Here is a 16,232-nt window from a genome sequence, read left to right on the forward strand (position 1 = left end):
CTGCCGCCCCTAACATCGCTGCCACCTACATTATACTTATTAACCCCTAATCTGCCGTCCCCAACGTCACTGCCACTATTCTAAATGTATTAACCCATTAAACCTAAGTCTAACCCTAACACCCCCTAACTTAAATATAATTAAAATATATCTAAATAAAATTCCTATCATTACCTAAATTATTCCTATTTAAAACTAAATGCTTACATGTAAAATAAACCCTAAGCTAGCTACAATATAACTAATAGTTACATTGTATCTAGCTTAGGGTTTATTTTTATTTTACAGGCAAGTTTGTATTTATTTTAACTAGGTAGAATAGTTACTAAATAGTTATTAAATATTTAATAACTACCTAGCTAAAATAAATACAAATTGACCTGTAAAATAAAAATAAACCTAAGTTACACTAACACCTAACCTTACACTACAATTAAATAAAACCTAAATTAAATACAATTAAATAAATTAAATTAGCGGCAATATGTCCTCAATGAAGCCGGCAAAAGTGGTCCAGATGGGCAGAAGTGGTCCTCCTGTAAAATTTACAGCTAAGTATCTTTAAATAGGAATTTTTTAGTTAATGATAGTAATTTTATTTAGATTTATTTAAATTTAGTGGTGTCGCGAATAGTTCGCCGGTGAATATTTCCCGGCGAACATAGCATGTTTGTGTCCGCCGAGGACGGCGAACATATGCGATGTTCGGTCCGCCCCCTATTCTTTATCATTGAGTAAACTTTGACCCTGTACCTCACAGTCAGAAGACACATTACAGCCAATCAGCAGCAGACCCTCCCTCCCAGACACTCTCACCTCCTGGATAGCATCCATTTTAGATTCATTTGGAAGCTGCATTCTTAGTGAGAGGAGGGACAGTGTAGCTGCTGCTGATTTAATAGGGAAATCGATAGCTAGGCTAGTGTATTCAGTGTCCACTACAGTCCTGAAGGACTCATCTGATCTCTGCTGTAAGTACAGCAACCCAAAAAGCCCATTTTAGGGCTAGAACATCAGTCTGCTTTTTTTTTTTTCCCTGTGTAATCTAATTGCAGTTGCCTGCCTGCCAGCGTGTGTCTCAGGCTCACAGCCTATACTGTGCCCACTTGCCCAGTGCCACCACTAATATCTAGTGTAACAGTAGTGTACATTTAAAAAAAACAACACTTTTTTGACTGTGAAATAATAGTAGACAGCTGCCAGTACCCAAGATAACCGCCAATAAGGCAGATGGGGAGGGTTAGAGAGCTGTTTTGGGGGGGATCAGGGAGGTTGGGGGCTAAGGGGGGATGCTACACCACAGCATATGTAAATATGCTAAAAAAAAATTAAAAAAATTAAAAAACCTTTTATTTTAGTACTGGCAGAATTTCTGCCAGTACTTAAGATGGTGGGGACAATTGTGGGGTGGGGGAGGGAAGGGAGCTGTTTGGGAGGGATCAGGGGGTCTGATGTGTCAGGTGGGAGGCTGATCTTTACACTAAAGCTAAAATTAACCCTGCAAGCTCCTTACAAACTACCTAATTAACCCCTTCACTGCTAGCCATAATACACGTGTGATGCGCAGCAGCATTTAGCGGCCTTCTAATTACCAGAAAGCAACGCCAAAGTCATATATGTCTGCTATTTCTGAACAAAGGGGATCCCAGAGAAGCATTTACAACCATTTGTGCCATAATTGCACAAGTTGTTTGTAAATAAATTCAGTGAGAAACCTAAAATTGCAAAAAAATTTAAGTTTTTTTTAAATTCGATCGCATTTGGCGGTGAAATGGTGGCATGAAATATATCAAAATGGGCCTAGATCAATACATTGGGTTATCTACTACACTACACTTAAGCTAAAATTAACTCTACAAGCTCCCTACATGCTCCCTAATTAACCCCTTCACTGCTGGGCATAATACACGTGTGGTGTGCAGTGGCATTTAGCAGCCTTCTAATTACCAAAAAGCAACGCCAAAGCCATATAAGTCTGCTATTTCTGAACAAAGGGGATCCCAGAGAAGCATTTACAACCATTTATGCCATTATTGCATAAGTTGTTTGTAAATAATTTCTGTGAGAAACCTAAAGTTTGTGAAAAAGTGAACAATTTTTTTTTATTTGATCACATTTGGCGGTGAAATGGTGGCATGAAATATACAAAAATGGGCCTAGATCAATACTTTGGGTTGTCTACTATACTACACTTAAGCTAAAAATTAACTCTACAAGCTGCCTACATGCTCCCTAATTAACCCCTTCACTGCTGGGCATAAAACACGTGTGGTGCGCAGTGGCATGTAGCAGCCTTCTAATTACCAAAAAGCAATGCCAAAGCCATATAAGTCTGCTATTTCTGAAGATAGGGGATCCCAGAGAAGCATTTACAACCATTTATGCCATTTAGCAGCCTTCTAATTACCAAAAAGCCACGCCAAAGCCATATAAGTCTGCTATAATGGCATGTCTGGCACACAGTGTTGGGGCAAGGGTCCATCTGACCACTGATACCTGGTCTGCAAAGCATGGTCAGGGCAGGTATATCACCTACACTGCGCACTGTGAAGCGGGCGCAACCCTTACACTACCTGATCGATACAACATCATACCTGATGTTTTAAAGCACGTTATTCCAAACAATTTAGGAATGTTAGGTGATTTATGCCCTTTATGGATTAAAACCAGACTCTGCATCAACTATGTAATTTTCCAAGGGAGTTTTGCCATGGATCCCCCTCCGGCATGCCACAGCCCAGGTGCTAGTCCCTTTGAAACAACTTTTCCATCGCTATTGTGGCCAGAAAGAGTCCCTGTGGGTTTTAAAATTCGCCTGCCTATTGAAGTCTATGGCGGTTCGCCAGGTTCGCCGGTTCGCAAACAGTTGTGGAAGTTCGCGTTCGCCGTTCGCAAACCCAAATTTTTATTTTTGCGACATCACTATTTAAATTATATTTAAGTTAGGGGGTGTTAGGGTTAGACTTAGGTTTAGGGATTAATAAATTTAGAATAGTGGCGGCGTTGGGGGCGGCAGATTAGGGGTTAATAAGTATAATGTAGGTGTCGGTGATGTTAGGGGCAGCAGATTAGGGGTTAATAAATATAATGTAGGTGTCGGCGATGTTAGGGGAGGCAGATTAGGGGTTAAAAATTATAATGTAGGTGTCAGCGATGTTAGGGGAGGCAGATTAGGGGTTAATAATTATAATGTAGGTGTCAGCGATGTCCGGAGCGGCAGATTAGGGGTTAATAAGTATAATGTAGGTGCCGGCGATGTCGGGGGCAGCAGATTAGGGGTTAATAACTGTAAGGTTAGGGGTGTTTAGACTCAGGGTTCATGTTAGGGTGTTAGATGTAAACATAAAATGTGTTTCCCCATAGGAATCAATGGGGCTGCGTTACAGAGCTTTACGCTGCTTTTTTGCAGGTGTTAGACTTTTTTTCAGCTGGCTCTCCCCATTGATGTCTATGGGGAAATCGTGCATGAGCACAACAACCAGCTCACCTCTGACTTAAGCAGCACTGGTATTGGAGTGCGGTATGGAGCACAATTTTGCTCTACGCTCACTTCTTGCCTAATAGCGCCGGGTTTATAAAAACCTGTAATGTCAGCGCTATAGGTAAGTGAACGGTGAGAAAAGACTCGTAATCTAGCCGTATGTTTGCATATATTCTGTGCTTGCCCAGCGCACCCACAATCAGACATACTACCTGCTCAAAAAGACAGTGATTTCAGGTATGGTACCAACAATGACTTTATTTGTATTATACAAACCAACACCAGCTCTCTAAGTACATGCATTGTTTGTTTGTGGGTGCACTGATAACACAGCATATGTTCATATACCACCGAAACATTAATAACTTTTACTACAAGCATTTTTTTGCTAGTATATTAAAGTATATTGTAAAAATATTTATATTACAAAATTACAATGCACTCACGCACATTTGCGTTTTGGGAATCATGTCCCTTTAACTCTCTGTAGACTTTAACTGCAGACTTCATAAGCCTCACCCATCTACATATCTAGCTTATTAGCCACAGCAAAGGTGATATAGGATACAGCAAATAATACCCATTTTACTAACAAAATTGCAGTGGTTAGCTGTGTCTACTCCTGGAGCAAGTCCGGACTGGCTTCTCTATATATAAGGCAAGTGGTGTTGGGAGATTGACTATTGAAAAGCAGAAAGGTAAGCTTATGAGCGTGCACGTGTCTGCAGCACTGTAGGGTAGCAGTTTTGCAACAATGTTATACATTATCAAGAGCACTAGATGGCAGCACTGTTTCCTCTCATGTAGTGCTTCATGCATGTGCACTCTACCTATCTCGATATTTCTTCAACAAAGAATAACATGAGAAGAAAGCAAATTTGATAATAGAATTAAAGGGACACTGAACCCAATTTTTTTTTATTTCATGATTCAGATAGAGCATGCAATTTTAAGCAACTTTCTAATTTACTCCTATTATCAAATTTTCTTCATTCTCTTGGTATCTTTATTTGAAAAGCAAGAATGTAAGTTTAGATGCCAGCCAATTTTTGGTGAACAACCTGGGTTGTCCTTACTGATTGGACAGCACCAATAAATATGTGCTGTCCAGTGTCTGAACCAATAATTGGCTGGCTCCTTAGCTTAGATGCCTTCTTTTTCAAATAAAAATAGCAAGAGAACAAAGAAAAATTAATAATAGGAGTAAATTAGAAAGTTGCTTAAAATTGCTGAATTATGAAAGAAAAAAATTGGGTTCAGTGTCCCTTTAATCAGAATGTGTCTGTGCTCTTACCCAAGAGCAGTTGCAAAGTCTTACAAGTAATCTTTAGGATTCCCTCCTCTCTTTTGCTTTATTGTTAACGAGTTTCTCAGTATTTGTAATCACCTTTTTAAAATATATAAGCAGAACAATAATTGACATCTCAGTACATAAGAAGAGGTCACCAAAGTTAAAGATTTCATGAAGTATTAAAACCCCTTCTGCCGGCACTGTCAATTGACCATATAGATTTGTTTTGTCTGGCTGTACAAAGATGTAATTAACAGTTTGCTCTCTTCTAAAAGCTTTGATTAATGATCCTCCAGAGGAGGGGTGACCATTCTAAATTCCCAAATCAACCAAACAAGCCATCCCTGGCTAGACAGAAATAAGTTCATCAGTACAATGAGAAATCCTTTCCTTTCGCAGTGGGGATATTGGCTAAATGTCTTTGTCAGAGGATACATTGTAGATATAAGTATAATATGTGATTCACATACCTCACAATATTTTCATTTTAAAGCAACATTCATCTAAAAATGTAATCTTCTATCAAGTGTTTATTTAACAGGACTATAAACCCAGATACATTTATTTACATACATAATAGATGAAATTGAATTTCTTATTTTTCAAAATAGCTGCCAGATTTTTTTTTATGAAAATACCTTTTTAATGTTACTCTGAGAAGGCTACTTAGATTTTTTAGGTTACTGTATTTTCCTTAATTTTCTAGCTAGTGTGATGTCCTAGCACACCATCCTCCCCCAAATCCTTGGAGACAGTTGTGTGACAGCGCAATACATGAATACGCTCTATGTAAAAGCAAAGGGGGGTAAGCGGCCACATTATTGTGGGCTGAACAAAAAGAGAAAAAAATTCCTATAGACATGGGGGTGCTCTATGGAGAATACAATTGTAGGCTTTTAGATAATAAAGTGGATACATAGGAGATGCTATGCTGAAACTATAGATGCATACTTTACTGACATTTACTGCCAATTCAAAGAAAATTAGGCAATCTTCCAATATACATTCATTGTATACGTTACCTGCTATTTCTATAAATTATAATATAATATGCATATTCTTCTGAGGCTGAACTGCCGCCATCATACTTAAAGGACCAGTATATACAGTAGATTTGTATTATCAACAATTGAATGATAAAAAGACAAATGCAATAGCACTTAGGGGCCGATTTACTATGCTGCGGATGCAGCTGTTTCCGCACAAGCCCTTAGGCTCGCCGTAAACAAAAGTTAAGAAGCAGTGGTCCTAAGACCGCTACTCCTTGACTCATACGCCACCTCTGAGGTGGCGGAAAGCAATCATCCCGATCCAATTCGATTAGGATGATTGATACCCCTGCTAGCGGCCGATAGGCTGTGAATGTGCAGGGGGCGGCATTGCACAAGCATTTCCCTAGAAATGCTAGTGCAATATTAAATGCTGACTGTGTATGCTGTCGGCATTTGGCGATGTTGGCAGACATGTTCACCACAGCAAATCATGTCCGTCAGACATTACATAAATCTACCCCTTAGTCTGAACTTCAAATGAGTAGTAGATTTTTTACTAACAAATTTCAAAATTATATCTATTTCCACCCCTCCTGTATCATGTGACAGCCATCAGCCAATAACAAATGCATATAGGTATATTCTGTGAATTTTTGCACATGCTCAGTAGGAGCTGGTGACTCAAAAAGTGTAAATATATATAAGACTGTGCACATTTTGTTAATGGAAGTAAATTGTAAAGATATTTAAAATTGCTGCTCTATCTTTAATTTTTACTTATGTGTCCCTTTAAGTATGGTGAAGTTTGCTGAGTTGACAATATGCAACACAGTGATTGGTCAAATAAGATTACAAGGTTATTTACATCCCTAATTGCCTCTTGAAATCAACCAGATATCTGAAATTCACTGGGCATTTCAAAGGTGCATCCCTAAACTTCTTCTGATTTGCAGTTTGGCTTACAGTTAATTCAAAAGGGAAAATCAAATATATACAACTAATTTTAACAAAAATCTTACATTAAAGAATACAAACAATTAAAAGAGCCTATCTTTCAATGCAAACAGAATATACAAATTGCCTCACTGATTGCATTTGAGTCAGTGACTTGCTCACAGAAGCACAGAAGTCACACAACTGCATGTACCAATAGCTATAGTCAATGTAATTGAAAATATCTGAGCTTCCCCTAGTTTCCCACCTCCCTATGCAAGTTAAGGCTTGATTGGACATGCCTTTATGACTAAAATCCAACATTTAGTGCCTGACTTGCTGCCCCTAACATAAATCATTAGTAATACTATGGCAGGGATTGGATAGGCACAGGAATGTTTAGTCTCGGCTTCCTTCACTTTTTTGAGCCAAGTGGCATGAAATAATGAACAAATTGATTTGGTCAAGCAATCATTTGTTTCTTTGGCCGCTGTGTCTAATAATGTATTCGGCTGTTTGTGTGACTTGCTGAATAGGAATAAATTCAGACTAATTTGTTTTGTCTAAAGCCAAATGTACATCCCCAATGTGCATTTGCCCATGAGGCAGTGACAGCTGTCAGTTTTGACTATCATTTCTCTTAAAAAATAAAGGTAAGAATAGATAGCAGAATATTAGGTTCCTCACCTGTGCCATTAAACGGATATAAAATCTGAAAATAGTCGACCCATTTTGCTTCTATTATTAAATTTACTTTGTTATCTTGGTATCATTTGTTTAAAAGCAGGTAGGCGGGCACAGGAGCATGCACATGTCTGCAGCATTTTATAGCAGCAGTTCTGCATACTGTTATACATTTGCAAGAGCACTGGGTGATTCCTGCCATGTAGTGCTAGAGAGAAATACACCCTACCTTGCTTTTCAACAAGACTATCATGAGAAAAAAGCAAAATAGATAATAAAAAGTAAATTGGATTTTTTTTTAAACTGTTTGCTCTGTCTGAATCACAAAATAAATATTTTGGGTGCCATGTCCCTTTAATAATTCGTTTTCAAATTAACTTTTCTCACCTTCAGTTTTAACCTTTAAGGCCATAACAACGTTCTATTCCGTCCTAACCGGACCGGGCTTTATCACCATTAGGATGGAATAGAACATCCTAGCCGTTTGGCTGTCCTGAAGCCAACGGCGCTTCCAGGATAGGATAGCAGTCTGGAGGGCAAGCCTAGAGGCATAGGGACGCCCACCTAACCCTATACCATCATTAAAATCTCGCGGTCACGTGCACGATCGGGTGATTTCAGTTTGTCTACATTGGAAATTGACCCTATCATGAAATGGTTAAAGGGACATAAAACCCAAACATTTTCTTTCCTGATTAAAATAGAGCATGGTATTTTAAACACATTTACAATTTACTTCTATTATTTCATTTGTTTAGTTCTCCTGGTATCCTTTGTTGAAAAGAATACTTTGGTAGGGTCAGGAGCAGCAATGCATTATTGGTAACTAGCTGCTGATTGGTGAATGCACATATATGCCTCTTGTCATTGGCTCCCCCAGTGTGTTCAACTAGCTCCCAATAGTGCATAGCTGCTCCTTCAAAAAAGGATACCAAGAAAATGAAGCACATTTGATAATAGAAGAAAATTTGGGGTTTTATGTCCCTTTAATAGTCTACAATAAACCCTATGCAATAACTTTCAATATTATTTATTCTGAGAAGTCCTTGGATAAAACACCAGCTGAGATTTGGAGACTGCATTATTTTATCCTTATAAACAACCAGATTAATGTGCCTCTACAGACATTCTGTGTTATTGATTGATTTGATTTTCTTTATCTTTTCCAGCTACAGATTTGACTTTCAAGTGATGACTGGCGTTATGAGATATCTGCCCATTGCACTCTCCTCCTCAGTCTTGCTAATGCGCTACAGATTGATCGTTTCTGTCTTTTTTCCCTTTTAGTCTGCACCTGCACTAGCACATTGTGGGGATTTCTTTTTTTATTCAGATATACTTTTGGGGGACGTTCCAGTGCCACTTAAGATAATAATAAACACTTTGAGAGATGGTAACATAAAATTATATATTGTATATAAAACTCTACAATATACTTTCATTATTTATTTTGTTCCCTTTTCAGACTAATCTTTCTTTGAATGCATCATTCTATCTAGCATTTCTTTAGTGTTTAATGTCCCTTTAAATCTTGCTGCCCTCTGCATTTATTTTTGCAGCTCCCAGGTAATGACTATTGTGTATTGTCCTTTTTAACCCTTTCATGACCGGGTTAAAACATCTACATCGGAACAGCATTCCGATGTAGACAAATTGAAATCACGCGATCGTGCAAAAGATCGAGAGATTTCAATTATGGGATCGGGTCTGGGGGGCGTCCCTAAGACGCAAGGAACGCCCTTCAGACCGCAATCAAATCCTGCACGCCTAGTAGGTTTCAGGACAGCCATTTGCGATGACGTTGTATTCCGTCATAACGGCTTTAAAGCCCAGCGCCGTTGTGACGGAATACAACGGCATAACGGCATTGAAAGGTTAAGTTTCAATGAAACAATAAACATAATATAGTGAAAATCCAGTGCAACAGAGATTAATTGTGTGTAAAATTATTCACTTTATGGTAATGTTTACATTTTGTTTGCTTATGGTCAGGGCTAATTAAAGGGACATTAAACACTAAATACATTTTATAAGCATTGCATTGAAGTTATTCCTTGCCTATAGCTAATCATGGGTGCCACAATGCTGAAATTCACCTTTTATTGCGTTCCAGTGCTTATGTGTTTGCACATGTGCAGTAACTCTCCTTCAGATACCTGCAGTGTAACCTAAGTTCCAACATGGCAGCTCCCATGATTAGAGGGAGATGCAGGAAATGTATTTAGTGTTTTGTGTCCTTTTAAGAAACACATACTTGTATGCATACAAAACATATGCTGCATTAGGTTATAACATAGTGCTCTTTACTGAGCTTTCAAAAACACTTTTTAGCCCAGTGAATATGTAAACAAACAAGTGGATAGATGATACAAGTCATTAAAAAAACATTGACCTAACTGAGAGGTGACAATGTACTGTGGACCAGAGGAGCATTTGTAGTTGGGTTAAATGTCAGCCACAGGTTAAAGTAAGCAGTAAGTTCTACTAGAATTAATCTGGAAAACCCTGCTCTTGTGTGCGTAGGATATTAAAACGCATTGCTAGAGAAAAACGAGAGAGCGACCCCCCACATTACAGGCAGGAGATGGTCTAGTGGGTGGCACTAGCAAGAAATCAATGGGAGCCTGGTGACTTTGCCAAAGCTAGTGATGTCACAAATGGGCGGTGCCAATGTAGCTGGTAAGGAAACTGGGTAGGGGGAGGTAATTCAAACCCCTAGTTTGAATAGCCAATAGAATTTCAGTAGCTCTCATCCTATTGGCTGATTTAAACAGCCAATGTGATTTCAGTAGCTCTCATCCTATTGGCTGATTTGACTTTCCAAAATCAAATAAGCCAATAGGAATGCAAAGGATGCCATTTTGAGAAGGCTCCCTTGCATTGAAGATTCAGTATATGGCGGCGATCGTATGAAGAGGATGCTCTGCGCCGGATGTCTTCAGGGTGGACCAGCTCCGCGCCGCCGGAACGAAGATAGATGCCGCCTGGATGAAGATAGAAGATGCCGCCTGGATGGATGAAGACCTCACCACCTGGATGAAGACTTCTCGCCGCCTGAATGTCCAGACTTCAGAAACTGTAAGTGGATCATCTGAGGTTAGTGTTAGGTTTTTTAAACTTTTTTTTTGGGTGTTTTTATTTTTTTAAATTAGGGTTTGGGCTTGTCTTAAAAGAGCTAAATGCCCTTTTAAGGGCAATGCCCATATAAATGCCCTTTTCAGGGCAATGGGTAGCTTAGGTTTTTGTTAGAGTTAGGTTTTTTATTTTAGGGGGTTAGTTGGGTGGTGGTGTTTACTGTTGGGGGGGTCTTTGTATTTTATTCAAGTTAAAAAAGTGATAAGAGGGTTGGCGCTTACTAGAAGATCCTAAATGCCTGGTGGAAGTGAAAACTACTCCTCCTCAGTAGTTTAAGTTAAGATAGTGTGTATATGTGTAGATTACCACTGGCGCTTATAGATTAAGCTAGGATTTGTCCTACCAACTAATTGTGACTTTTCTAAGTGAAAAAATAGAAAGAAAAAAGGGAGATATTTTATGTGACTTCAGTTTATCTCATGTGAAACTTATTTTGTCTTATGTAACTCTGATGTGTTTCAAATCAAACAGCGATATTAAAGATGCAGATGTCTGAGAGTCTATGACATCCGATAAAATATTTTGATCCTTTGTGATTGGACTATAAAAATGTGTTTACCTTAAGATAATAATTTGTCTGTAAATATAGACAATTCAAATGTTGAAGGATTAAATGCTATTTGTGAAGCGTGTCTCTATTTTCTGAGAGATATGGTGATGTGAAACGATGTCTTTTGTGGATATGTGAAAAAAAGAAACTTAAATTACATATATAAATTAATGGCTGTGTTTGTAGGTGATGTAGAAGGGTAAGTAAAAAGGATCGTTCAATATAGATAAAGTCTCATTTAATGAACTAAATAGCTCTATTAACATAAGATAGCATAAAATACATTGAGTAAAAAATTGCACAAAAACATATAAAATATAAAATATAGGGACGTCTCCCTATGTGTAATTCCTTAGGTCAAATGTCCTAACAATAATGGTATTATTTTAAAAGTAATAGTAACTTAATACAAATAGCCACCATTTGGGTTAAAAAGTTGTTTGACAAAACGTTGTTTAGAAAAACGTAAGGTACCTTACTTGTGTCCGTTAAGAATCGGAAGTGTGAACAGGCGAACCTCCGTTTCCTATTGGTAGTTAGAGGTGACGCCTTTTTTTTTATAGGCTGTAGCGGTGCGCTGAATGTACAGCGTATAGAGATGTAAATGATCCGTAACAGATTGTTTTAAACTGAAACTGTTGCAACTTTTCTTCTGCCCATATGAGCGCAGGATTGAAGATATATTGTTGTACAAACAAAGTGTCGTTCTTTAATGCAGCTGATCAGATCCTTGGTCCTCCTGGTGGCTTTTTCTCCTAAATCCTGGGAATCAAAGAGACCACTTGAGGGGCTGGATCGCAGCTTTAGAGAGTACTTCAAAGGTTGTAATACAGGCAGTCTGGAGTAAATTCTACGCGTTTCACCCTCTGGGGGCCCTACAAAAGGCCCAGGTAAATTTTTATTTATTTTAAGATAGGGATCTTGTAATTTTAATTTAAAGTTAGAGGGTTGTTAGGTTTAGAAGTTAATAGTTTGAGTTAGTTTTTGGCGATGTGGGGGGCTGGCGGTTTAGGGGTTAATAGGTTTATTTGGTGGTAGTGATGTGGGAGGCCAGAAGTTTAGGGGATAATAACTTTATTAAAGGGACGCTAAACCCCAAAAATTTCTTTCCTGATTCAGGTAGAGAGAGAATACAATTTTAAACAATATTCCAGTTTACTTCTATTATCTAATTTGCTTCATTCTTTAGATATCCTTTGTTAAAGAAATAGCAATGCATATGAGTGAGCCAATCACACGAGGCCTCTATGTGCAGCCACCAATAAGAAGCTACTGAGCTTATCTAGATATGCTTTTTCAGCAAAGGATATCAAGAGAATTAAGCAAATTAGATAAAAGAAGTAAATTAGAAAGTTGTTTAAAATTCTTTCGGCTAGATTACGAGTCTTGTGTTAGCCTTAAAAAGCAGTGTTGAGAGGTCCCAATGCTGCTTTTTAACACCCGCTGGTATTACGAGTCTGGCAGGTACAGGTGTACCGCTCACTTTTCTTCTCGAGCATGCCGCAAATCCCCTTACGTCAATTGCGTATCCTATCTTTTTAATGGGACTTCCCTAATGCTGGTATTACGAGTCTTGGAAGAAGTGAGCAGTAGACCCTTTCCTGTCAAGACTCCTACTGCATTTAAAAGTCAGTAGTTAAGAGTTTTATGGGCTAACGCTGTAACATAAAACTCTTAACTAAAGTGCTACAAAGTACACTAACACCCAAAAAACTACCTATTAACCCCTAAACCGTGGCCCCCCCACATCGGAAACACTTAAATAAAGTTTTTATCCCCTAATCTGTCGACCGGACATCGCCGACACTGTAATAAATATATTAACCCCAAGACCACCGCACTCCCACCTCGTAAACATTAGTTACATTTTATTAACCCCTAATCTGCCTTCCCTAACATCGCTGACACCTATCTACATTTATTAACCCCTAATCTGCCGCCCCCAACGTCGCCGCTACTATATTAAATTTATTAACCCCTAAACCTAAGTCTAACCCCCCTAACTTAAATATCATTTAAATAAAACGAAATAAAATTGCTACAATTAAATAAATTAATCCTATTTAAAACTAAATACTTACCTGTAATATAAACCTTAAGCTAGCTACAATATAACTAATAGTTACATTGTATCTAGCTTAGGGTTTATTTTTATTTTACAGGCAACTTTGTATTTATTTTAACTAGGTAGAATAGTTATTAAATAGTTATTAACTATTTAATAGCTACCTAGTTAAAATAAGTACAAATTTACCTGTAAAATGGGTACTGAAAGTTTGTAAGATCTCCTAAACCAATGTTAGCTTTTGTTATAGCTCAATATCTTATTATTTCACTCCCAGAGAACTTTATAGCTGTATTTTGCTGGTTTCTGTGGCTGACCTGTTTTGGGTACTTGCTGTTATGTGTCACTGCTTTGCCTTAGTTAATTATTTCATTATGTTTGGGTTGCCCTGAATAGCTCATGCACTAAAACTGCTGTTAAGTTTTAATATCATTACTCACAGGGTTCCAGGGTAATTGTGTTTGTTTAGATAGTTAGTTAAAGTAGATTGTGTTAGCATATATGTTCCAAGCGTTAACACTTATAGTTATGGGGTCTGTGAGATGCATAACACGCGGAAAAAACCCTTATAGCATATTACTCTCCCTATATCTTATCACAAACAAGTTGGCCACCTAACCTCTGGACTCTCAGGATAACCTGCAAGGTATCATACTCAATGCTGAATTAAGTGCTAATATCCTCATCTGAGTAGTTTTGGTCATGGCAAAGGCTTACTAGTGTTACCCCATATCATTGCCTACACCTTATTTATTTAGTGGCCCATTTCCAGGGTTAGATGTTACATTTATCTCTATGTGACAGCCCTATATTGAAGAGAGGTTTGTAATAATTATACGCAGCTTATATGCAGCTTCCCATTCTGCTCTGCTCTAGTGTTATGCAACATTTTTCTATATATATACAGCTTTCACAGAAAATAGCACCATGGTATGAATGTAATAACGTGTGTTATTGCTTAAATTTGGTAATATTATTCCTCAGCCTCAACCCTGAATTATGATACACTGTTTCTAACTCAGTCCTATCTTGCTCTTTTTTTATTTCCTTCTAGATTAACCTTTAAACTTAGACCCCCTCTCTAGCATAATAGGCATTCCAAATGATATTTAATCAACTTAGGGAAAGTTAAGTAAATATTTGCTTGTGTTACACACTTATTTTTGCAATCGGTCTACCTGTTGTCTGGGCATAGGGCCCGTGTCTGGACGGCAGGGTTTAAAGATCTCAAGTTTGTAGAAATATCTTATTCCCTATTTACACTATAATGCCTAATCAATTGCCCTGCTTATTCCATTGGAGTTATGTTTATTTTTCTCTAATTGGATAAGTATTTCAGCCTGACAGCAGAAGATTTAATTGCTGAAGACATATATATATATATATATATATATATATATATATATATATATATATATATATATATATATATATATATAGCTATACCTGTAAGTGAGAAAGGTTTTACCATTTAACTTATAGCTCCCTACGCCTCTTAAGAGATAAGGTATCACATTACTAGAGTCTAACAAGTTGTGAGCATGATATTTAAACATTTTCTCACTACTCTCTGAATCTGGCTTACTTGGTCTATTGCTTTATGCTTAGATCCTTAATGTTAAAACTTTATATAGCCTGAGTAATCTCACGTGCCGCTTATTATACGATACTGTTCCTGCATCCAGGGAAAAAAGAGAAGGAAGGGTAAGAGGGGAAAAGAGAAAGGAAAATAAAAAAGAAGAAAAAAAAAAACAGCAGATGGGAGGTTTGTCTCTAACCTGGTATGTGTGACTGTGATGTAGCTGATATGTTAGAGTTTGGTGGCATAGCGGCTAGAATATATTTATCTGTTATCCATTATCTCAAGTAGCTTTACCTTGAAGTCTGGGATATTTGTCTAGTGTAGGCTGGTCCTGCACACTTGTTGTTCATGCTACCTGTCATGTTTACACATAACCTCCTCCCCCCCGCACCCCATAATGTACCTCCTAGTTCAGGAGTGCTAACTATGCGGCTTATCTAGCCTATGCTGCACTTCTATTAATCCTAATACTACCTACAAATAGAGTTAAAGTTTTTGCTTCTATTAATCCTAATTCTACCTACAAATAGAGTTAAAGTTTTTGAACCCAAACTTATTGTTTATTACTACACTATATCCTCCTAAATGCAACATACCCACATATTATATTATAATATCTATCTATAATATTTATAACTCTACCTATAACCAATATAAAAAATAAAAAAAGAGGTTGGTTTGAGGTCCAAAAGTGGTCTCTCTTATTCTATATTAACCTTCGGTAGTTGTTTTATTCTGCTTATGTTTGAGGTTCTGGAGAGGCCTCTGGAGTTCATTAGAAGGTTCACTTTTAAATTGGCAAATCACACCTGTAATCTAGTGTTGGTCACTAATGTTTGTTCTCCTTCCTAGATTGTTTGTATATACTCAACATTGTAATGTATTTGGCATTCTTTGTAATGACTAATTGTGCATACTGTATTTTCTTCTTTTATTGTGATTTGCTTTTTGAAACCTCAATAAAAAATATTTAAATAAAAAATTTACCTGTAAAATAAATCCTAACCTAAATTACAATTACACCTAACACTACATTATTATTATAAATTACCTAAACTAACTACAATTAAATTAAATAAACTAAAGTACGAAAAATAAAAAACACTAAGTTACAGAAAATAAAAAAATAATTACAAGAATTTTAAACTAATTACACCTAATCCCCCTAATAAAATAAAAAGCCCCCCAAAATAAAAAAAATCCCTACCCTATACTAAATTACAAATAGCCCTTAAAAGGGCCTTTTGCAGGGCATTGCCCCAAAGTAATAAGCTCTTTTACATGTAAAAAAAAATCCAATACCCCCCAACATTAAAACCCACCACCCACACACCCAACCCTACTCTAAAACCCACCCAATCCCCCCTTAAAAAAAACCTAACACTACCCCCTTGAAGATCACCCTACCTTGAAACGTCTTCACCCAGCCGGGCACAAGTTGACCTCCAGAGGGGCAGAAGTCTTCATCCGATCCGGGCAGAAGAGGTCCTCCAAGCGGCAGAAGTCTTCATCCAGATGG

Source organism: Bombina bombina, chromosome 11, assembly GCF_027579735.1.
Source record: "Bombina bombina isolate aBomBom1 chromosome 11, aBomBom1.pri, whole genome shotgun sequence".
NCBI lineage: Eukaryota > Metazoa > Chordata > Amphibia > Anura > Bombinatoridae > Bombina > Bombina bombina.